This window comes from Nicotiana sylvestris, chromosome 12 (assembly GCF_000393655.2).
Source record: "Nicotiana sylvestris chromosome 12, ASM39365v2, whole genome shotgun sequence".
Lineage (NCBI taxonomy): Eukaryota > Viridiplantae > Streptophyta > Magnoliopsida > Solanales > Solanaceae > Nicotiana > Nicotiana sylvestris.
In genome coordinates, this window is record NC_091068.1 from 120,265,017 (window position 1) to 120,273,563 (window position 8,547).

Here is an 8,547-nt window from a genome sequence, read left to right on the forward strand (position 1 = left end):
GTATAGTTGTGATTGGGGGTCTTGAGACCCGAGTAGATCTGTTACTTTTGGATATGGTTGATTTTGATGTCATATTGGGGATGGACTAGTTATCACGTAACCACGTTATCATGGATTGTCATGTCAAGACTGTGACCTTAGCCTTGCCAGGTTTACCTCGTTTAGAGTGGAGAGGGACTCCTGGTCATTCCACCCGTAGGATTATCTCATATATGAAGGCTCGGTGTATGGTTAAGAAAGGATGTTTGGCCTATTTGGTGTATGTTCGTGATTTTAGTGCCGAGGTTCCTTCTATGGATTCTGTGCATGTTGTTCGTGTGTTTCCAAAGGTATTTCCTTCAGACCTGCTGGGGACACCACCCGACAGGGATATTGACATTTGTATCGATCTAGCTCCGGGCACTCAGCCTATTTCTATTCCTCCATATCGCATGACTCCGATAGAGTTGAAAGAATTGAAGGAGCAGCTGCAAGACCTGCTTGATAAAGGCTTTATTAGACCTAGTGTCTCGTCTTGGGGTGCACCGGTGTTGTTTGTTAAGAAGGACGGATCAATAAGGATGTGTATAGATTATCGGCAGTTGAACAAGGTCACAATCAAGAATAAATATCCATTGCCAAGGACTGATGATTTGTTTGACCAGCTTTAGAGTGCCCAAGTGTTTTCTAAGATCGATTTGAGATCTGGCTACCATCAGTTGAGGATTAGGGCATCCGATGTCCCTAAGATAGCCTTCCGCACTCAGTACGGGCATTATGAGTCCTTAGTGATGTCATTCAGGTTGACAAATGCCCTAGCAACTTTCATGGATTTGATGAACCAAGTGTTCAAGCCTTATTTAGATTGCTTCGTGATAGTCTTCATTGATGATATTTTGATCTATTCCCGCAGCCGAGAGGAGCATGAGTAGCATCTTCGCGCCGTTATCCAGACTTTGAGGGACAGCCAATTATATGCTATGTTTTTGAAATGTGAGTTTTTGTTGAGTTCAGTTGCATTCTTGGGTCATATTGTATCAGTAGAGGGTATTCATATAGATCCGAAGAAGATAGAGGTAGTCAAGGACTGGCCTAGACCTGCATCAGCTATAGAGATTCGGAGTTCCTTGGGTTTGGCGGGCTATTACCATCGATTTGTGGAGGGTTTTCATCTGTTACAGCCCCAAAGACTAGGTTGACCCAGAAGGGTGCCCAGTTCAGGTGGTCGGAGGAGTGTGAGGCTAGCTTTCAGAAGCTCAAAACAGCTTTGACTACGGCACCGATGTTGGTATTTCCTACAGGTTCAGGGCCATATAGATTATATTGTGACACATCTCGTATAGGACTTGGTGCGGTATTGATGTAGGATGGCAAGGTCATTGCTTATGCTTCGCGACAGTTGAAGATTCACGAGAAGAATTATCCAGTTCATGATTAGGAGTTAGCAGCCATTATTCACACGCTAAAGATTCGGAGGCACTATTTATATGGCATCATGTGAGGTGTTCACGAATCACAAGAGTCTGCAGTACTTGTTAAAGTAGATGGAGCTAAATTTGAGGTAGAGAAGGTGGTTGGAGCTATTGAAATACTATGATATCACCATCTTATATCATCTGGGGAAGGACAATATAGTGGCCGATGCTTTTAGTAGAAAGTCAGTCAGCATGGGTAGTCTTGCGTATATTCCGGTTAGTGAGAGACCGCTGGCTTTAGATGTTCAGGCTTTAGCCAATCGTTTTGTGAGGTTGGATGTTTCTGAGCCTAACCGTGTGTTAGCTTGTACAGTCGCTCATTCTTCATTATTTGAGCGTATCAGAGATCGGCAGTATGAGGATCCTCATTTGTGTGTCTTTAGAGATGCAGTGCGACACGGAGGTGCCAAGCAGGTTACAGTTGGAGATGATGGAGTTGTGAGGATGTGTGGTCGTATTTGTGTGCCTAATGTGGATGGACTTCGAGAGTTGATTCTAGAGAAGGCCCATAGTTCTCAGTACTCTATTCATCCGGGCGCCGCTAAGATGTATCAGGACTTACGACAGCATTATTGGTGGAGGAGAATGAAGAAAGATATTGTTGCGTATGTAGCTTGGTATTTAAATTGTCAGCATGTGAAGTACGAGCATTAGAGACCTGGTGGTTTGTTTCAGAGGATTGAGATTCTTGAGTGGAAGTGGGAGCGTATCACTATGGACTTCGTTGTTGGACTCCCACGGACTCAGAGGAAGTTCGATGGAGTGTGGGTTATTGTTGATAGGCTGACCAAGTTCATTCCTATGGCAGTCTCCTATTATTCAGAGAGGTTAGCTGAGATCTATATCCGAGAGATTGTTCGTCTTCATGGTGTGTCTGTGTCCATCATTTCTGACCGAGGTACGCAATTTACCTCACATTTCTGGAGGGCAGTTCAACATGAGTTGGGCACACGGGTCAAGTTAAGCACAGCATTTCGTCCTCAGACGGACGGACAGTCCAAGCGTACTATTCAGATTTTGGAGGATATGCTATGAGCTTGTGTTATTGACTTTGGAGGCTTGTGGGATCATTTATTGCCATTAGCAGAGTTCGCCTACAATAATAGCTATCAATCGAGTATCCATATGGCTCCCTATGAGGCATTATATGGTAGGCGGCGTCGATCGCCGGTTGGGTGGTTTGATCCAGGAGAGGCTCGGTTGTTGGGTACGAATCTAGTACGAGATGCCTTGGACAAGGTTATGATCATTCATGATAGGCTTCATACAGCTCAGTCTAGGCAAAAAAGTTATGCCGACTGTAAGGTTCGTCATGTGGCATTCATTGTGGGAGAGCGGGTATTGCTTCGGGTGTTGCCCATGAAGGACGTGATGAGATTTGGGAAGAAGGGCAAGCTAAGCCCTAGATTCATTGGTCATTTTGAGATTCTTGATCGAGTGTTGCCGCCGAGTTTATCAGCCATGCATCTAATATTTCACGTGTCCATGCTTCGGAAGTATCACGCGTGATCCATCCCACGTGTTAGACTTCAGTACTGTCCATTTGGACAAGGACTTGTCCTATGAGGAGGAGCTGGTAGTTATTCTAGACCGGCAGGTTCGTCAGTTGAGATCGAAGAGTTTTTCTTCGGTTCATGTTCTGTGGAGGGGTCAGCATGTTTAGATAGGGACCTGGGAGTCCGAGTTCAATATGCGGAGCCGATATCCCCATCTTTTCCCCGACTCAGGTACTTCTTTTCTATGTCCGTTCGAGGACGAACGGTTGTTTTATAGGTGGAGAATGTGACGACCCAAAAGGTCATCACTTGTTTTAAAAGTCAATTATGTGTTTTGAAGCCTTGAAAAACTCCTGTTGTCTCACCTCAATTTGTATGTGCAGTACGGGCATACATCCAGAACTTTTTTATGTGAAAATTTGAGGAAAATACTAATTTTGCCTTTGGAATTAAATTTAAGTTGACTTCGGTCAATATTTTGGGTAAACATATCCGGACCCGTGATTTGATGACCCCGGAGGATCCGTAGAAAAATATGGGACTTGGGCGTATGCCCGGAATTGAATTCCGAGGTCCCTAGCCCGAGAAATGAATTTTTGAAAGAAATTATTTAACTGAAATTATAAGAGTTTTTGGAAACTTAAATGTGTTTGAATTTGATGGTATCGGGCCCATATTTTGGTTCTGAAGCCTGGTACAAGTTTAATATGATATTTAAGTTGTGTCTGTAAAATTTGGTAAAAAACGGAATTCATATGACATGAATTGGGCCCTCGGTTGTGAAAATGGAACTTTAAGAGTTCTTGAAATTTTTTTTTTAATTTTATGCTATATTTGTAGTTCTAGGTGTTATTTTGGTGATTTGATTGCCCTAGTAAGTCTGTATGTTGTTTTTGGGTTACTATGCATGTTTGGTTTGGAGCCCCGAGGGCTCGGGTGAGTTTCGGATGGGGTTCGTGATGTTTGAGACTTAGAATTTCTGCTGTCATAGCTATTACTGGTGCTCCGATTAATTGTGCATCGCGTTCGCATTACCCTAGTCGCGAACGCGTAGAGTTAAATATTTGGGGATCGTTTTGTGCTATGCGATCGCACCCTTCCCTCTGTGAACGCGAAGTGTAATTGGGCTTGGGGGAGGGGTGCCCTATACTCTATGCAAATGCGGCTTGCAATGGGAGCGCCCATTTGGGCCTGATCCATCGCGAATGCGGCAGGCCCATCGCGAACGTGGCAAGCCCATTGCGAATGAGATGAAAGCCTGCCCAGTTATACAAAAATAGTTTTCAAAATTGGCAGAACCCATTTTTTCATATTTTTCGAACCTAGAAGCTATTTTCTTCACACAAATTCATCCTCAAAATGTTGGTAATCAATTCTAAGCTCTACTCTTTCAATTACCCAACGTTTTTCATCATTTTTAAATCAAAAATCAAGAATTTTCATGGTAGAAATTGGAAATTTGGGTAGAGCTAGGGTTTTTTGAATAATTGGAATTTAGACCTAATTTTGGGGTTGGATTTTGAAACTAATTGCATATTCGGACTCGTGGGTGAATGGGTGATCAGTTTTTGGTCTGAACCTCGAGTTCTGACCAAGCAGACCCGGGGTCGATTTTTGTCTTTTTGGGAAAAATGATAGAAAACCCATAATTTAGCATTGGAGTTGAATTCTTTAACATTTATTGATGTTGTTAAATTAATTTGGGTTAGATACAAGTAAATTGGAGGTAAAATCTAAAGGGAAAGTGGTGCTTGAGGCTTGAGTTTAGCTGTGGAAGTTGAGGTAAGTGTTTGGTCTAACCTTAGCTTGAGGGAATAGGAGTTGTGGTCTTATTTGCTATGTGTTAAATGTTGAGTACGATGTATAGATATGGTGACGAGTATCTATATGTTGGTGTCAAGCATGCCCGTGAGTCTTATACTATGATTGTTGTGACTCTGTTATGTATTTTCCATGCTTAATATGATGATTTCAAATGTTGAACAAGGCTTATGAAAGTATTCTTGGTAGTTGACCATTGTGGAGCATCAGCTCAAGTTGAGACTTAGGTTGTGAAATGATTGTGGAAACGAGTTGAGATACATTGTTGATTCCCTTGCCGGGATGTAATTGTTTATGATATTGTTTCCCTTATCGGGGTGTTATCGTTTATGATATTGTTTCCCTTGTCGGGATTTTATTGCTTATGATATTATTTCCCTTGCCGGAATTTTTTCGTGATTGGTATTGATTTGTATATGGGGATCGGGTTGCACGCTGCAACAAGGAGTAGTAATAATGAAGGAAAAGTTGGGTCTAGTTGCACGCGCAACATAATTATATGATTGGGATCGGGTTGCACGCCGCAACAGTATTCTATGATTGGGATCGGGTTGCACGCCGGAACAAGAAATAATAAAAGTGAATATTGATTCGTTACTATTTTCTTTATTCCTTCTTATATGAAATTATGATGTTCTTTATGCTTCTCTACTGAAATTTTGTTAGTACTTGATATTCCCCATTGCATGTTCCCCCTTCCCATCTTTAAATGCTAGTTTCCGTTATTATTATTTGCCGTATATGTTTTAACTGCACAGTTTAATTTGGTAGTCGTGTCCTAGCCTCATCACTATTTTGCCGAGGTTAGACTTGACACTTACCAGCACATGGGGTCTATTGTGCTAATACTACACTCTGCACTGTGTGCAGATCCTGGTACTGGAGCATTTGGACCATAGCGAGGTTGCTGCCTTCAGTCCAGTGGAGACTCGAGGTAGTCATGTAGACGTCTGCAGGCCTTGGCATCCCCTTCTATCCTTTCCATTCTGTTTTTATTTATTTCAGAGACACACTTGTATTTTTCTATTCAGACCACTGTTTGTAGTATTCATAGATAGTCTGTGACATTGTGACACCAGTTCTGGGTAGAGTTGTATTTTGGATTTTCGTACTAGTATTTAGTTAAATTATTCGATTTCGTCTTCCGCATTTCTTTTATTATTATTATTATTATTATTATTATTATTATTATTATTATTATTATTATTATTATTATTATTATTCCGTTGTTTATCACATGTTAATTTGAAATTGTTAAAAGGTTAAGGAAAAAGGGTAACAAAATCTGTAACACTCGGCTTGACTACCTTTCACGAGTAGGCGCCATCACCATTCCTAAGGGTGGGAAATCCGAGTCGTGACATTTATCAACCTTCCTTCTTATTTAAAAGCATAAATATAGAAAGTAGGTGTTTTCTTAACTATGAAGAACCTTCCAAAACTCAAACTACAAAGAAAAATAGAGGCTATATAGCGATACTTACATTGTAGGGATCGTTCTAATATTATCGCTTCTTGATATCGTATCCTAGATGTTAATCTTCTTGGAAACCCTTGTAGAGAGCTAAAGGGTAAGTTTATGGTCGTGTTCTGTGAGAAAAATGAAGAGAATGACGATTTAAAACCTATATATATATATATATATATATATCAACCTTTGAAAAGTCAAAGAGGCTCTAGCTTGGCACCCTAGCATTGGCCCTTCTTCTGACACATATTTTTTTTTTACGGATGTCGTATGAACAAATGGTTAAGAGCGCTAGAAACTAAATTCCAGCACCTTCAATTTGGTATATAATATGACCCAAAAGACCTCATATAACACACGAAATGTATTGCTCAAAAATCTTTAGTGACACACCTACTTGTCATATATGAAGTCTGCGCAGTCTCGCAAAACTGCAAATATCTCTCTACTCTGATGTTGTTTCAACGAACAATTTAATGTGTTAGAAACTAAACTCGTAGATCTTCAATTTGGTAGGTACAGAATCCTATAATTCCAAGTATATTTAGAGAAAATCTCAGCTATATTTGAACTAAGTTTCAACACATTTATGAATGATGTGATGACCATTTCCAACATTTGTAATACAACTCGCTTGACTTCAAAACATAACACACGACTATCATACAACTAAAATAACTCCTAACATAATCTCCTTATAATATTAAGCACCCTTGTCGTACATGTTATAACATCCTTTCTTGTCGACTTTTGACAATACTTATTTTTTTCGATTTGTATAGCTTCTAAGCCTTCCAACACTCTTGATACTTGGTATTAGTGATCTTAGGTATTTGTAACCTCCATGGTGTTATACCTAATTTTTCCCTCATATATTTAAAATGTACATACACACTTTCAAAATACTATACATGCATTTACAAACATGCACAAGTGTTTTTACAAGTTTTTCATAATTTTTAAAGGCCTTAAATCAATTTATTTATGCATTTTTAATTAAATAAATATTCAATAATTATCCCATACATTACTTTTATATGATTTAGTCATCTTAATTTATCATTTATGTTCATATGATTGTTAAAATATTTTAATTGTATTTTTTACAATTACATATGCATTTTTAAGACGATAATTGCATATTTTGCAAAAATAGCCCCTACATATGCATAACTATATTATCTATACAAAAATGATTTTTTATATTTTTATCATGTTAAGTAAATATTTTAAATCATCTTCATGCATAAAAATTATTTTTATCATTTAATTAGCTATTTTTACAAATTATTTTATTAATTAATTATGTATTTAACAAATAGCCCTCTTATTAAGTTTAATTTCGGACCCTCCCCCCTCCCCAAGCCCAAATCAAAATTAAAGCCCAAATCAAATTAAAACTTAGCCCAATTAAGTCTAACCCGCCCCAACCCGAAACCAATCGTGACCGTTGATCTCTAAGATCAACGGTCCATATTACCCCTTTCCATTTTTAATCCAAATAACCCCCCCAACCCTAGTGATTTGTTACAACTCACCGCCCTTAAATCCCTCTTCTTCTCCGTTCCCTCTGAGACCACCCAAACCCTAGTCTTCGTCACCTATAAAACTCCCCGTCCATGGGATTTCTGTGTATCTCCTGGCCCTTGCCGGCCTATTACATCTTCTGGTTGTTCGAATTCATTGATTTATGAGAGAATCTCAAAGAGATTCAACTGCGTTTTGTCGAAATCCGACTCACATGCCTGTTTTTGGCCATTCTCGTTTGTGAGTATTGTTCCTTGCCTATTCTTGGTTTGAATCTATGGTTTTGGACCGAGCTTCTTTCATCTCTGCTATTTTCAAAAACCCTAGTCTTATAACTACTTGGGTCTGTCCGGATCCTTGTAAATCTAGAAGGTTTTAAGTGTTGTTTGATATTTTCCTCAAAATCTTATACTTTTGTTACTACTATTTCAATTTTAGTGCTTCTATGAAATTAGGGTTTTTATCCCATATTTCCTCAAATGGTTTTCTTTATTTCAAGTGTTTAACCTGACTATTCTTTCTCGTTTGAGTAATTTTTGTGTATGTTCTTTAAACCTTAGGTCTTGCTCTACTATGGCACTGATTTCTTCAATTTTTCTTCTCGTTATTTGTTTATCCCTATCAACCCAATATACTGATTGATTTTATTAGGGATTCGAATCATATTTTTATATTAAATCAGTATTTTATGTGATTTTACTTATTTCCTTATTTGTGATTTTGATTAGTTGTATTTGCCTTAATTAAACTGTTGTTTCACGGGAAAATGGTAATAACAATT